This window comes from Mus musculus, chromosome 12 (genome assembly GCF_000001635.26).
Source record: "Mus musculus strain C57BL/6J chromosome 12, GRCm38.p6 C57BL/6J".
Taxonomy (NCBI): domain Eukaryota; kingdom Metazoa; phylum Chordata; class Mammalia; order Rodentia; family Muridae; genus Mus; species Mus musculus.
Window position 1 is genome coordinate 106,526,223 of NC_000078.6, and position 15,783 is coordinate 106,542,005.

Sequence of the window (15,783 nt, forward strand, 5' to 3'; positions counted from 1 at the left end):
GGCCAGACAATCCACCTGGTTGCTTGCCAACTCTCTGTTAGGGAGCACAGCAAATGGCCATCAACATGCAGAAACAATTGAGTAAGGTTTGTTTTGATAAAAGAAACACAAGCAGACAGTGGGACGAACTTAGCCTAGAGGCTGAAATTGGCTCACTTCTACTGTAGACGATGGAAAGCTTTCTTCAGGTTGCTGTTTACTAATAAATCCCAGGCAATGCAGTTGGCTTTGTTGTTGTTGTTGTTTGGTTGGTTGGTTTCTGATTCTCTTAGACACATGGTCAATATGAGAGGGTACAGATTTAGGCTGCCTGAGTTAACATATCTGCACCTTTATTTACCAGTCTTGTGAGTTGTGAAAGAGATTTACCTTCTTAGGTCTTATGAAGGGACAGGCTGGCCACATGAATGGATGGAGTTAATGGGTATAAGGTATGCGGCAGGATGTCTGGGACACTGTGATTTTTTCCGCAAGAATTAGCTATCATTCACTCTTTCCTCTGCACTGCCACCAGGCCTGTCGGGTGGCTCAGCAGCTGACGGGCTGTCACAGACGCCTCATCTTCTTTTGATTACCTTTGATTCAGAACCATTTGCACGCTTTAATCACTTGGTGGACAAAGTCCCCCCAAAGTCCCCCATGGCTGCCTCCTATGTAGACAGGTAGGAAAGAGATAGATTCCCTATGTGACTTGGCTTTGAGGTGTAAATGGGAGCCAGGCTGGCCCATGCCAAGCAGTGCAGCAGCGGATAGAGCCTGTCATTTTCTAGATCCTCTCGTCTGCTCAGAAGCCACTTCAGCCACAGCAAGGGTCTTCCGTGTCCGTTACTTTACTACCCAGGACACTCACTTCATGTTCTCCCTGATGAGCCCTATAGTCATAAGGTCTTCCTCTTGTTCTCAGGTCTTGAGACAGATGCAGTGTGTGTTCCTGTGTGTGTGTGTGTGTGTGTGTACGTGCGTGTGTGTGTGTGTGTGTGTGTGTGTGTGCGCGCGAGTGTGTGATGCCAGACTGGAGGACTGTGCAGCCAGCTGACCCACCAGGAGGCCTCACCATATGACTAAGCCAGAGGCAGCACCTGGGCTGCGACTCTGGAGCCAGGGGAGGGGGCTATGGCTGCAAGAGGAGCTTGGGCGGGGAGCCAGGTGAGGTGTTCTGTGCCCCAGGCAGTGCTGCTACATGATGTCACTGCCACTTGCATTGGCTTGATCTTGATCCATGCCTGCCTGTCTGGACACCGAGTCACTGCTTCTAGGGACCCTTCTGAAGCTACATTGTGCTTCCAAGGAGGTTAGGAAGCCACAGAAGACTAGAAAACCTTCCATCCAAAGGGAAGGGCTGAGGTGCTCAGGTGTTGAAAACAGCAGGTGTTTCTTGTGAGGACACAATCAGCCGCGCAGATTCTTTTCTTACTTTTTCACTGAGCCATGCTGGCCCCAGCCCTTTGGGGGAGGTGCTGGAGAGATCTGAGCGTTTGCAAAGAAAGCCTGTACCACCGATGTGCTCCACTAACCCTAAGGCAGAACGACGGGGCCATCCTCTCTAAGGGAGAAGCATTAGAACCCCCGCAGTAGTTACAGAGAAGGCAGCAAGGGTCTTGTCTTCAGTAGGCGCTCTGAAAATTCACATCACGTTGATCGGGCCACCATGGTGACGACGCACGGAATGCCTGCTTCTCCACTAACAGATTCTTACAGCAGCGAACACCTACTGGAAGTAGACAGACTATAGCCCTGGAGAACAGGGACGAGTGCCTGTAGCATATTGTCTCACTAGACTGGCATCCTAACTAGACAGCTTTAGTTTTAGCATAAAATCCATATTCTAGACCCTTATGGAGGAGAGAAGCAAGCTCTAAAGCTGCCCCCGTGAGCATCCAACAGCATTAGAATACTTTAAAGATTCCCAGGCCTCCTAGGGCCCTTCCCCAGTCTCCTCTGGTTTCACAGGCTCACTCCTTTTCAAGAAACGCATGAGGCCAACTGCAAGGAGGGCGTGGCCAAACCCCAAGGGCGTGGCCAAACCCCAAGCCAATCGCAGCAACTCCCTTGGGAGCCGCTGTCTGCCTCCTTATCATTGTGGCTTTAACAAGGGGAGAGGTCCTCTCAGGATGCCTGGCACGGGTGGGTGTACCCTCCCCGTCATTTGGAGTTTACAATGTGGGCTTCTCTAAGATCAATCAGCTCACACACTGAGAGTCATCCCTGTTCCTGGTGGATGACAAATCCCACTTTGGTCCAGCACTATGACCAAAAAAAAAAAAAAAAAAAAAAAAAAAAAGAAAAGAAAAATTCCTACCAAGAAGGGCATCAGACGAGTGCACTCTGGTGTTTGGAATTTAAGTAAGATCTGTAATTTCCCCCTCGCATTTCCTCTGAGAAATTAGCTATTCTATTCACTGAATAAATTTTCAGGTTTTGCTCGCTCGACACTCAGGGTGTTGAATTTTTTATGACAAAAGTGCTGTAATAATTGTTGAACAGATGTAAGTGTTGGAGACTCGGCTCTGGCAGACCTCACGAAACCTCGATTAACAATTTAACCCTGTCATCGCTTCTGTCCGCCCTGGGAGGGGGAGGAGGTGCTGTGTGAATTGTGTCATCGGGAGGGTGCACCAAAGCAAAGAGAGACTTTTTCTGGGGAGAGAGGGTAGCTTCTTTAATGAGCTCTCCTGTTCTGCTAAGGAAGGGCAAACTCCATTCGTTTGAGCCCCGAAAGTACCACATACCAAGTGGGGTGGGTAAGAGAGTAATGGACATGGAAGACCCTTGCCGTGGCTGAAGTGGCTCCTGAGCAGACGAGAGGATCTAGAAAATGACAGGCTCTATCCGCTGCTGCACTGCTTGGCATGGGCCAGCCTGGCTCCCATTTACACCTCAAAGCCAAGTCACATAGGGAATCTATCTCTTTCCTACCTGTCTACATAGGAGGCAGCCATGGGGGACTTTGGGGGGACTTTGTCCACCAAGTGATTAAAGCGTGCAAATGGTTCTGAATCAAAGGTAATCAAAAGAAGATGGCAGTCCCCAAGATGAGGCGTCTGTGACAGCCCGTCAGCTGCTGAGCCACCCGACAGGCCTGGTGGCAGTGCGGAGGCTGCCAAGAGAACCGCCTGAGGAGGCTGCCACCAAGACAGATGTCACCGTGAGGAGAGCGAGCTTCCGTCGCTTTCGGCAGGGCCTGATGGAGCAGGAAGTGGTAGTACATGTGCCACTTAAGAGAATAATACTACTAATAAAACAGGGCTGTGCAGGAGGGGGGTAACTGGAGAGAGAGAGGCTGGTGAGACAGGGAGGAAAAATGGGAAGATCTGTCAAGATGTTTAGTGGGAAGGAAGTGAATTAATGACCTTCCCGAAATGAATGAGTGAGTGAGTGAGAGAGAGAGAGAGAGAGAGAGAGAGAGAGCGCATGTGTGCACAAATGCACACAGAGAGGTGGCTCGGCTCTCTAGGAAGGCACCTAGGGATCATAGAAGACATAGTTTTCAAGAGGCTCTGTTTCTCCTTTTATTCTTTTTAGGAATTGACCTTCTATTTGCTGGCTGACAAGTGTAGTCTGCAGGTCTGAGTGTGGTGCATGTGGAGCCTGAGAGGTGAGGAAGATGGAGCAGGCTCCCTTTGCTCTCCTCCTGGGGGGGGCGGGGGGGGGCGGGGCACACAATGGCTGGCTGGTGACTTTCAGCACAGAAGTCTGGGGCAATTAGACCCCAAGTACTAAAGACAATCAAGTTCTTTTCATGTCTACTTTACACCAAGAGATTGCAACAGCCAGGATACCAATATAAGAATTCTGATACGTTTCTTGACTATCATAATTTCCCCCAAATTACATTAGTGGATGAGGATTCCTGGAAGGAAGCTGTGCCTGCAAAAGCTGACTAAGTGACACCCTGGGACTCCAGTGACGTTGGGAGGTTGGAGTATTACAGGTCCAGCCAGAGGCTATTATAATTTCTCTTGGCTTACCTTTTACCCACTGAATAGCTATTCGTTGCTCATGTCTGTAGCAGACATAACATCCTGTGACTAGGATAAAGACCTTTTTGATTGTATCAGTTGAACCAAACTCTAGCTTTTCCCCAATCAGAGGGCTAACAGTGCTGCTAGGTACCCCCTGAGTCCCACAGCAGAGTTCTCTCCTATCTTGCTGTAACAGCCTTCCTGATGGGTCCATCAAGGTATTTGAAAATTCATGGTTTCTTTTGTTCTGCTACTGTAAAAAGAAAAAAAAATCATCATGACATTGTAACCTCTTTGAAACACAGTGTTTGGGGACGACCTGAATCTCTGATCCCGAGACATAGTCACTTATATTGGCTCTAGAATAAAGCATCTCTTTTATTCCTTTGAGGTGAGAACTGTTTCCTTGGTTGACACTTTTTAACTTAAGGCAAGGTGTGTCCTGATTTGCTCTAAGGGGTTGAGGTGACATGTTGGGGAACTACTACAGCATGCCTTTCAGAGTCTGAGGTGATTAACCTTTGTCTAGGAAGTGAGTGTAGACAGGCTGCCAGTCACCACTAAGGCAGAAGCCTAGCTGCACCATACAATATTTTGGCTTGACCGTAAAAGCACTTTGAAAAAAAGTCAAGGACGCATTCAAAAGAAGATGGGTGGAGGAAACTGGCTCTAAACATCCAAGCGGTGAGTGTGTTGCAGTTGACAAACTTACCTGATCTATCTCTTCTCTACCACCCTCACCTCGTGCAGTATTTTTAGCCTGGAGAGCTGCTAAGCTGATAGATTCAAGTTTCATCTGTGTGCTGTTGTCTTATTTGTGAAAATGTGACGTAGTCCCAAAAGGATTGCTTCTTCATTTTCAGCTTGTTGGAAGACCTTGTGGAGGGTCTAGATGATGAGTCCCTCCAGGCAGAGAGGACATCCAGGCAGGTCTGGAGAATGGCCCAGCAGATAGATCACAAGCAGACTGAACACAGGGGGGAGTCAGTGCTAGGCCCAAGAGAAGTCTCCGTTCTTACAATCTTCAAGGTTCAATCTAATTGTCTATAAAAACAGGACGGAAATCCTCTTTCATGCAGTAGGAGCCGGTGTACAGTACATGAAAGCCCATATTACAATGGACCCTAGGAGCACTGCGCAAACATCAGTGTACCGAGGTCCTCCATGATCACCACATGGTAGTCATGGAGGCTGCAGGTGAGTGCTGTTTAGAACTTCCTCCACTTAAGCAGAAAGAGATATTTTAAACAGCAAATGGCATGAAGTGGGACTCTCACACTAATTTCTAATTTTGTCTTACTGAGAGCTCTGACCCAACCCAGATCAGATGTTCCAGCATTTCTTTTTTATACACCTATAACCTAGAGTCTCCCTTCACTGTCATGATTTTGCTTAATGTATGGGTATGTATTTGTAGATCAATCAGTCCATCCATCTGTCCATCTATCTGTCCATCCACCTGTCCATCCATACCCATCCATTTAGCTTCTATTCTCTCTCTCTCTCTTTTGGGTATGCATGCTGGTTTTTTTTGTTTGTTTGTTTGTTTTGTAGTAAACTCCTCATTTGTAATGATAGAATGTTCTTTATTCATAAGAATTTCTTGCTTAAATATCTACAAAGGATATTTCATTCTTATAATAATCTAGGTTGTAATCTTGACCCTCATATTTAGGTTTCCATTTATGAATTCACTTTTATGATAAACTATCTTATATAACAATAGACTAAGACATAGATGAGATAAATCACCATCATCACCAGCAGCACCAGCAGCACCATTACTGTCACTATTATTAACACCATCATCACACCATGGTCACCACCACCACATCAGCAGCAGCAGCACCATTATCAATACCATCATCACCATCAATAATCACTACTACCACCAATACCTCCTCTTCTTCATCTTCCTCCTTCTCCTCCTCCTCCTTCTCCTCCTCCTCCTTCTCCTCCTCCTCCTCCTCCTGCTCCTTCTCCTCCTCCTCCTCCTCCTCACCACCACCACCACCATCATCCTCATCATCACTGGCACCTGCATCATCATCACTCTCATCATTATCACCACCTTCATAACCACCATCATCATCACCACCACCATTATTTTCTTTTTCAGCTTCCTATCCTTTAATATCATGCTCTGGGTTAAGTAGGCATCGTGTTGGGATTTTAAATGCCCATCTGGCCCATGGTGGACGCCATTAATATCCTTCCTACCACCTTGTCATCCCTGTTCTGTCAGCAGAAGCCTATTCTGCAAAGTCAGCAATGACCACATCTCAAGGTTCATTCTCCCAGGCTCCTTTGCTGTAAGAGGTGCAGAGTTATCACCAATAAGAGACAAGAAGTCAGCGAAGCCAAGAGGACATTTGCTTTTCAGTCAGGAAAGCCTTAATATGAACAGGCGCTCATATCCCTTCTTTCTCTCTTGAACATGGTCATGATTCTGGAATATTCTTAGTTGTCCTGGAGTCATTAAATCATGAGCCAAAACGTCAAAGGTAGTAAGGTGGAAGGGGAGAAGGCACTTAGCTTTGAAAAGCAACCCTGAGCTCAAGCCAAGAGGGAGGCCCAGGTGTTCATAGCAAGGGCTCTGCTTGCTGATGCGATGGTGTTCTTCAAGGGCCCCAGTCAAGCACTCTGGGATCTGCTTTCTATTCACACTGCAAACACAGATGTAACTCATGGTATGCATGCGGTGTGAACTAAAAGTAGATCTCAGTACACAATATGAACGTTTAAAAAGTTCTTCTAGGGTTTATGTTGATCCTATCTCCATCCCCTCTATTGAATCTTCAACTCCCCTCTCCCAACATATCTGCCCCCTAACTTCATGTCTTTTTAAAAGAGTGTAAACCACTAATTGAACATGAGTTCAATCCTGTCCATCCATCCATCCATCCATCCATCCACCTCTCCATCCATCTATCCATCCATCCATCCATCCATCCATCCATCCATCCATCCATCCATCTTACATACATGCATTTTCCATCCTGTATGTATTTATGTATGTATGTATCCATCCATCTATGTATTTACCTTTCTTTCTATCTCTGTATCTATCTATCCATCCAGCACTTATACAGGGGAGCCTAGCCAACTAGAGGCACTCCAAGCTCAGTGAGAAACCCTATCTCAAGTAATAAAGAAGATGGCTCTGGAGTAATGACACTTGCCTTTATGTGCACACATTATTCATTCACTAGCACACACACACACACACACACACACACACACACACACACACACACACAAACACATACAATACCTACAATACAAACAGACAACCAACTATGTAATTTTAAAGTATCGTCTGTATACAGCACTAGAGCCTTGACCTCTGGGTTCCCCCTGCAGGGATTTCCATTCCTTGTGTCTGCAATGGCCCAAGGATGAGCATCCCCATGAGGTCCTGGCAGGGATCATGGCAGCAACAGTCGTTCCAGCTCTGCGCTCCAGCTGTCTGGTTCCTACTCCCCTCTGCCCAGTAGCCCCAAGCTTTATGGAAGTTTGTGCCTAATATTTTAATCTCACACAAAACCGATTCTGCTTCTTTCCTCAAACCCCTCACTTGGGAAGCTGTCCTCGGCACGTAACTGGTCTGACCCATGATCCATTTTAATGAAGAAGTAAGCTTAAATCCGATCTCTTTCTTGGGACTGATTGTGTCTGGGATCTGTTTCTAGTCTAGAACACAGAAAGGAAAAAAAAATTAAGGCCCAACCTTACCTTAACAGAATCTATTGAGTCTGAGACAAGAAAATTGTGTTTAGAGGGAAAAGGAAAGTAAGTCAATTTGTATCTTCCTTTTATGCTGAGATTCATTTCCAGAAATAAACAATAAAGTAGCCAAGAGGAGAGTGGAATGTGACTGGTTTGAATTGGGATGGAAACAGGAGAAGGCATCCTTGCTCTTTCTAAGATGTCCTTGGCTCCCAGCAGCTTCAACTCCTCTCAGTGGTGCACTGACTGCACGGTCTTGGAGAGGGGCTTTAAGTGACTGTGCCTTGGTTTCCCTCTTTGCCGTGTGTGTGCACACACAATGTCTGACTTTGTTGTTTAGTGGGGAAGCCAGGAGGATGGCTTACTGGATATTAATGGCTACATGCTATAACCAGCCCCCTCTAACACCCAAAATTGCCCCTCCCCCAGTATTGTCATCTGGTGAGCCCTGTCTTCAAGTTTGTAGAGAGAAGATGGTTTGGGTGGCATCTTCCAGTTTTAACACGATCGATCTTCTGACGTCCTGTATCAAAGACTTGGCTTGGTCCCACTGCCTGAAGGAGTCAAGGTTGATCTGATTGTATGATGTAGAGGCAGCCACACTGAGATGGACAGAGTTTGGGTCTGAAGTCCACAGGACGGTCAGGGGGCAGGGCAGCAACTTACTTTCACTGCATTGGGTACTGCTGAAGCACATTGGTCTAGCTGGTCTCTATCTGAGGTCAGCATCAGCATCCCAAGGACACAGTAGGGCAGCCGCACGGATGAATTCATAGCAGGTGTCACAGAATGCTCAAGACTGGGCAAACTTCTGTCACATAAAATTCCAGCATGGAGAAAGGACATGGGTGTGAAGTCGTAGCCAAGAGGCTATTGGCTACTGAGAGCTTGTCAGGTTTCTTTAAGGGTGTGGCCTGCTGTAGGTCAATCAAGCTCCAGGGGATGTTCATGCACTCAGGACTGTATAACACAAACATATGTGAGGGGTTAAAAAAAGACACAAAGTTATGACTGGGGGAATGGATCCTGGAAGAGTGTGTGTGCATGTGTGTGGGTGTGCATGTGTGTATGCATGTGTGTGTATGTATGTGGTGTGCATGTGGTTGTGCATTTGTGTATGCATGTATGTGCATGTATTCATGTGTGTGTGCATGTGTGTGTGCATGTGTGTATGCATGTGTGTGCATGTGTATGTGCATGTGTGTATGCATGTATGTATGCATGTGTGTGCATGTGTGTGTGTGTGTGTTGGTGTTTGATCAAAATATGTTGTATGAAAGTTTCAAAGAACTAGTGAAAATGAGAAAAGGTAAAAGATCCCCAGTGCTCAGCTTGGGGCCATGCTTCCTGGCTCCCACTCCAGATCACTGTCCATTTCCCTACAGTGAAGCCAGGGAGGAGGAGGGACAATGTGCAGCTAGATCTGAAGGCCTGCAGCTGTGTGTGACCTTCAGTCACAGTAGACAATGGGCCGGAGCAGCAAGTGTTCTACTGTGGACCCCCATGCACTTTAAAGTGCTCTCTCACCCAGAGGAGACAGCACAACAAAGATGGGCTATGCTCAGGCACCGGGTGCTCAGAGGAGAATCGCTGATGTAACAATTATTTGCACAATTTATATTCAAATGTTCATTTTTAAAAAAAAGTCAGGCTCCAAATTTACTGATAGTAACCGTGTGCAAATTCCAAAACTTATCTCCTTTTTATGGGCTGAAATCAAATTACGCCTTATATTTTCCTCAGTTGCAGAATACTAGATTGTGGGGGGGGGGCATTTAAATGACTTGTGTTTATGAAAAAGGTGATCTCCAAGAACAAATTTTCAACCTGCATAAGCAGTTTAACGGGTGTTCTTTAGGGAAAAAAACGGAAAATGACCCATGTTGCATATTCTGATGAAGGAGAAACTTTGTCATCACGTGGGCTCTCAGCCCTGATCACCATCAGGGTCTCTGTGTTCACCCTGCTTGGACCACAGGATGGTTGAATGAAGCCTTTTTTTTTTTTTTTTTTTTTTTTTCTAAAAAAAAGTTGTTTGATGTCCTGTTTTTTTCCCTTGTTTTCTGACCTGCAGTCTGAGGTCTGATTGAGTTCTCAATACCCTGCAATTCACAGATTCTGTCCCCATTTAGGCACCCGTTTGTAGTTGTCACATGGTTTTCAGTGTTCTTAATGAGCTGTTAACAAGCTGTCAATTACCTATGCAAATGAGGGAGGCCGCTGTTGAGAGGTGGCTGGAGCTGGAGAGAGCTACCTTGGAGTATTGCGAAATCAATCACTCTTGCTTTTAGAGCTGTCTTTACCCATGTGTCTCTTGTCATGTCTGGGTCTTTTTTCATTACAACACCTACCACAGACAAAAAGTCTCCCGGGAGCACTGAAGGTGCTTAGGAAAAGGGCTCCTTAAATCTTTCATGGTATCCATCTCAGCTCACGCACCGCCTCTGACTCTCAGACAAGGCTCCCTGTCTGGAACAGGGGCAGCAGAAGAAGACGAGGGTCTGAAGAAAGGGGACAGGGTCTGAAGAAAGGGGACAGATCGCGGACACCTGGAGAGGCTGAGAGTTGGTGTCATCTGTGCAGATGCGGGGGCGGCCTCACTGAGTTCTGCTTTCAGCAAAGTCTACAGAGAAGCAAAGCTGTGGGGGGTGGTGAGGGCACCTGCAGGAGAGAGGTCCCTGAGCCCACTGGGAGGTTAAGAGCCTAAGGGAGGAGCAGGCCCAGAAGAGTATGGAAGCAGGAACCAGGGACCTGGGGGGAGGAAGGGCGGGACAGGTCTCCACAGACTCCTCAGATGAGACCCTGGTCTTTCCTCTGAATCAAACGAGAAACAGTTGCTATTTTTATGTTCTCAGCTTTGTCTCTCTCTCTCTCTCCCCCTCCCTCCCTCTCTCCCTCTCTCGGGGCAGGGCAGGGCGGGGAGTTCAAGATAGGGTTTCTCTGTAGCCCTGGCTGTCCTGGCTGTCCTGGAACTCACTTTGCAGACCAGGCTGGCCTCGAACTCAGAAATCCGCTTGCCTCTGCCTCCCAAGTGCTGGGATTAAAGGCGTGCGCCACCACGCCTGGCCCTGTCTCTCTTTAAATAACTCTTTCTGATAATCTTATATTTTCTCTTGGTCACTACACTTTCCTTCCTCCCTCCCTCCCTCCCTCCCTCCTCTTTCTTCTTCTCTCTCCTTCTCTCTCTTCCTTCCTTTATTTCTTTCTCTCTCCTTCTCTTTTCCTTCCTTTCTTTCTTCCTCCCTCCCTCCCTCCCTCTCTCCCTCTCTCTCTCTCCCTCTTTATTTCTTCCTTCCTTCCTTCCTTCCTTCCTTCCTTCCTTCCTTCCTTCCTTCCTTCCTTCCTTTCTTTCTTTCTTTCTTTCTTTCTTTCTTTCTTTCTTTCTTTCTTCGAGACAGAGCTTTTCTGTGTGGTCCTGGCTGTCCTGGAACTCACTTGGTAAAACAGGCTGGCCTCAAACTCAGAGATCTGCCTGCTTCTTCCTCCCGAATGCTGAATTTAAGGCATGTGGCACCACTGTCTGGCTAAGTGCTATGTTATGAAAGTTTACATCTAATGTGAAGTCTGAGCCATCTCAGTGGTCAGTGGACTTTCCCACTTTGTTTTATTTAAGCTTGGTTTAATTAGAACTTCAGGTTGAGTTTAAAATAGTCATGTGCCTACAACCATATCACCTGACAGAGCCCAGTCCATTAGGTGCTGGGAGCTAAGCAGGGTCAGGCCTGGATAACCATTTAATGGGAAACTCCAGACTTGTGTGATCTCCATAGCATCCTATTTGGGTCCCTTCATGTGGGCTTGCTGAATGACACAAATCTTCCAAATGTTGGAGCCTTTATTTATCAACTCTCTCATAAACCATATTAGCAGCATGCCAGCCATGTTATCAGAAAATTCCTCAAATTATTCCATGATTGGCATTACCCAGTTCATGGTGTTAGACTCTCAAGCATTTTAATTTGAAACAAGTTGCTGTCAGTTTTCCCCTTTGAAGTGACATTTTTAAAATTCAGTTTTGAGAAAAAATATCTGCCAAGTAGTTAGGTCTCATTAAGCAGAACTTCTTTGTTCCCTGTTCATTTAAACACAGTTTTATAAAGTGGCTAGTTTAGCTTGCAACTCAAGCAACCAATGGCCTTCTCGTCTTCGTTCAGATAACCCTGGAGTCTAGCACTGTAGCTTTTTGTGTTTATTTTGTTACATAGAACATCAAACAGAAGTGCCTGGGGGTCAAGGTAGATCAAGGCTGATGGTGGTTCTGGCTTCCTCAAGGACATCCTCAAGTAAGACTGGTATTGCTGTTTTGACTTCAAGTGTGTGGCTGTGAGACAAGCCAGGGGAGCCCGTGCTGCTGTCCTGACATATGTCAAACCACTGGCAGCTTGACTCAACATGGGTTATTATACTTTTAATGCATTGACACCCACATACATGCTTATGGTGATGTATGGTGAAGCCTGTGTCCTGACCAAAGCAGGGTAATGGTCTTACCTGTATGTATGTCAAGCATCCATCACTTCTATGTGGCAATAACATTCCACACCATGTTTTTTTTTATTCTTTTGTGGTGTGTGTGGTGTGTGTGTGTGTGTGTGTGTGTGTGTGTGTGTGTGTGTGTGTGATCTTGTGGAGGGCAGACAGGTACTCTAGGTGTCTTCTTTGGTGTAAACCTTGTTATTTTGAGGCAGGGTCTTTCACGGAAACTTCTGCCAAGATTGAAGGACACAAACTCCAGTGATACCCCTGTGTCTACTGCACTCCAACCTGGCAGTGGGGTTATAAGTGCATGGCCAAGCCTAGCTTTTATTTGGGTGCTGGGATTCGAACTCAGGTCCTCATGGTTATACAGCAAACACTCTTATCCACTGAGCCATTGCCCCAGTCCCAGTAGCCTCTTTCCTAGCTATTTTTTGAGCACAGCACCACCTCTGTTAGTGCTGACACCGTAGAGGGGGAGTGACAGTAGCTTGCTCTTCTTTCTTACTGTAAGTTTGCATCTTTGACACTCTTTGCCCAATGTCCTTCTTGGCCTCTGGTCAGCACTTTTAAAAAATTTATTTACCTTTATTTTATGTGCATTGGTGTTTTGCCTGCATGTATGTGTGAGGGTGTCAGATCTTGGAATTACAGACAGTGGTGAACTGTTGTGTGGGTGCTGAGATTTGAACCTGGGTCCTCTGGAAGAACAGTGGGTGCTTTTAACTACAGAGCCACGTTTCCAGCCTCCTTGGTCAGCACTTTTTAAAGCTCTGCTTCTCTGAGATCATCAACATCTGCAGTGTCTTCTGATTACTGCGATTACATAGTGAATGTCTTGCTGATTCCTGGCTTCTTTCAGGATGCATAGCACCCTTTAAGGCCCACCCAGGCTGTGCAGTTAATGGGATTAGATCTCCTTTTTCCTTTTTAGTGCTCAAATACTATTCCACGGCTGACAGGCACTTTCATTTTCTCTATCCCCATCCTAATGTTTGCAAAGGAGTGTAGACTCCTCCCCAGTGAATAGGGCAGGTGACATTTCAGTACCAGTGTAGTTCCGACCTTGGTGACCCTTTGGCCATTTCTGGACCATCAGCTGTTCCCAAGTGAGCTGAGGCTGTAGAACAAGACCTGACATTGTGATCTGAGGTCTATGAGCTTGTTTCCGGCCTTTGCAACCCTTCTCAAAGAATCCCTTGCCCTATTTCTGTGTGAGTCACAACCTGAATGACTTCTCCATTTCTCAAATCCTGGCCATAACCTGCAGAAGGAACATGGGAACCTGGCTGGGGAGCACGTACTCTCTTTGTGGGGTGGGGGAATTCCAGGGTGGGGGAGCATCTCAGCAGCCTCTCAGCCTTTGGAGTTGCTCACAGAGATCAACCTGGGCATTGCCACTGGCTTGGACATGAAGGCGAGGACTTGATGGGAGATGTGTGTTGTCTGCAGGTGGGGCCTGGAAAACGGAGCAATGGTGGATGGGAGGGGGAAGGAGGGAGGGAGGGAGGGAGAGAGGGAGCATTTGGAGAAGCAGAGAGAAAGATCCAGTAAAGGCTCTTCAAACCCTTCTGTTAATTTGTTTATGTTTCCTAACACAGGAACACAGACCATGACGAGGGCTCCAGGGGAAATTGAAAGCGCAGAGGGAATTAAAAACCCGAAGCCTTTAATTATGAGACTGCACCGGACTCTCACCAGCCTCCGTGGAAACTCTTGAAACACAAACTTGACAGCTTTCATATGGTGCAGGAAGCATACAGGTCTCAGCTTACTGTCATCCATCTCTAGAGGACGTTTTATGTCAAGAGACAGTCACAACTTCAGTTCCTGACTATGGGCCACCAGTAGCCCTGCCCACCCTGACACATATGGAGCTATGCAGCCCTTCCAAGCCTCCCCTGGACCCCCAGGATGGCCTGCTCTTTGCCCCTGTGGCATCTTTATGGTCAGAGCACCATTTCTGCCTTGCCTTTTCTGTTTTCTCATTTGTACATAAGATCATCTTTCTCTTTTTTCCATCTGCAAACTCTAGGGGGTCAATTTTGAGCACAAGGCTCAAAGGCTCAGCCATGGGACTCCCATTACCATTAATGGCAATGACTGTGCTCTGCTCCAGAGCAGGCAAACATTTACCCCTCGGATGATGGTGCGTTGCGGTTGGCTTTTTAATTGTATTTACAAATAAAACTGACTTAGAAACAGCAGCAGCTCTGGGAAGATGGAATTTCAGAAAACGGCTGGGAGGTCGCTCTGCGTCTGGAGCCCCGGTTGAGTGCAGTTTGGAGGAAGAAGGGGCTGTGTGGCTCTCTAATGCTTTTGTTTGTTCGTTTCGCTTTTGATTTGTGTCTGTGTGGAAATGCACACATGCATATCTCTGTGTGTATGTTCATGGGTGGGGGGAGTGTGCATGGACATGCATGCACATTCATGGAGAGGCTGGGAATAATACCCTTGGGGATTCTTCTCAGGAGTCTCATCAACTTGAGGCTCCCCTATTGGCTAGGCTGGCCGGCTAGTGAGTCCCAAAGATCTGATCATATCCCCATGGCTGTTAGTCTTGGTGCCACCACACCCAGGATTTTTATGTGGGTGCTGGGATTATACCCTGATCCTCAGGCTTGCAAGGCAAATACTCTCTACATTGATCCATTTCCCCAGCCCACTTCACCTTCTACGATGTTACACTGTGGTGGGCAACCCATGGCATAGAACTTCCCATTAAGTAGAGAGTTCAGTAGCTTTCATTCAGTCAGAGTGTGCAGCCATTGATGATTCTCATCCCCATCTCCTGTCTGTCTTCCCCAGTGAAACAATTAAGTCGTCCCTGTTCCCTCTCATCCCGGTCGCTGGAAGCCACTATTCTCCTCGCCGTTATGATTTTTGACCACTCTAGATGTCTCAGGGGACTGGAGTCAGATGACACTCGGGCCTCAGCACAGTGTGGAGCTGGTCCATGTTGGAGAACAGGCTAGCTTCCTGCACCCTGGTTGTCAGGCTTGTAAGACAAGCATTTTTTTTCCAGACCAACCAAGCCGTTTTCCCATCCCACTGTACCTTCTAAGATGTATGGTACGAGGGAGGGGAACATCAACCCACCCACTAAACCTTCAACCCAAAATTTGTCCTGCCTACAAGATTTGCAGGGATAAGGATGGAGCAGAGATTGAGGGAACAGCCCCTTCTCTCTCATCCTATGGGAGGGAGCCAATCCCTGATTCTCTTAATGATGCTCTGCTATGCTTGCAGACAGGAGCCTAGCATAACTGTCTCCTGAGAGGCTTCATCTAGCATCGGATGGAAACAGATGCAGAGACCACAGCCAAATGTCAGATGGAGCTTGGGAAGTCTTGTGAAAGACTGTGGGACAGTGTTGAGTGAGCTGGAGGGGCTAAGGACACCACAAGAAGACCTACAGAGTCAACTAACCTGGGCCCGTGGTGCAGGGGGTAGGAAGGAAGCAGAGGAGAGCTCACAGAGACTGAACCACCAACCAAAGAGCATACATGGGCTGGACCTAGGCCCCCTACACATATTCAGCAGATGTGCAGGTGGTTTTCATGTGGGTCCCCTAATAATTGGAGTGAAGACTGTCCTTTGACTCCGTTGCCTGCCA

General features: G+C 47.0%; 1 long non-coding RNA gene across 2 annotated transcripts; it reads left to right on the forward strand.

The window, feature by feature from the left end:
* Positions 1 to 2,639: 2,639 nt before the first annotated feature.
* Gm32935 lies at positions 2,640 to 14,373 on the forward strand. Of its 2 annotated transcripts, XR_001780688.2 has the most exons (4): positions 2,640 to 3,199; positions 3,523 to 3,595; positions 5,019 to 5,159; positions 13,769 to 14,373. It is a non-coding gene; the product is annotated as a predicted gene, 32935 (long non-coding RNA). The 2 variants fall into 2 exon arrangements; XR_381899.4 differs by having other exon boundaries at positions 2,640 to 3,595.
* Positions 14,374 to 15,783: the final 1,410 nt, after the last annotated feature.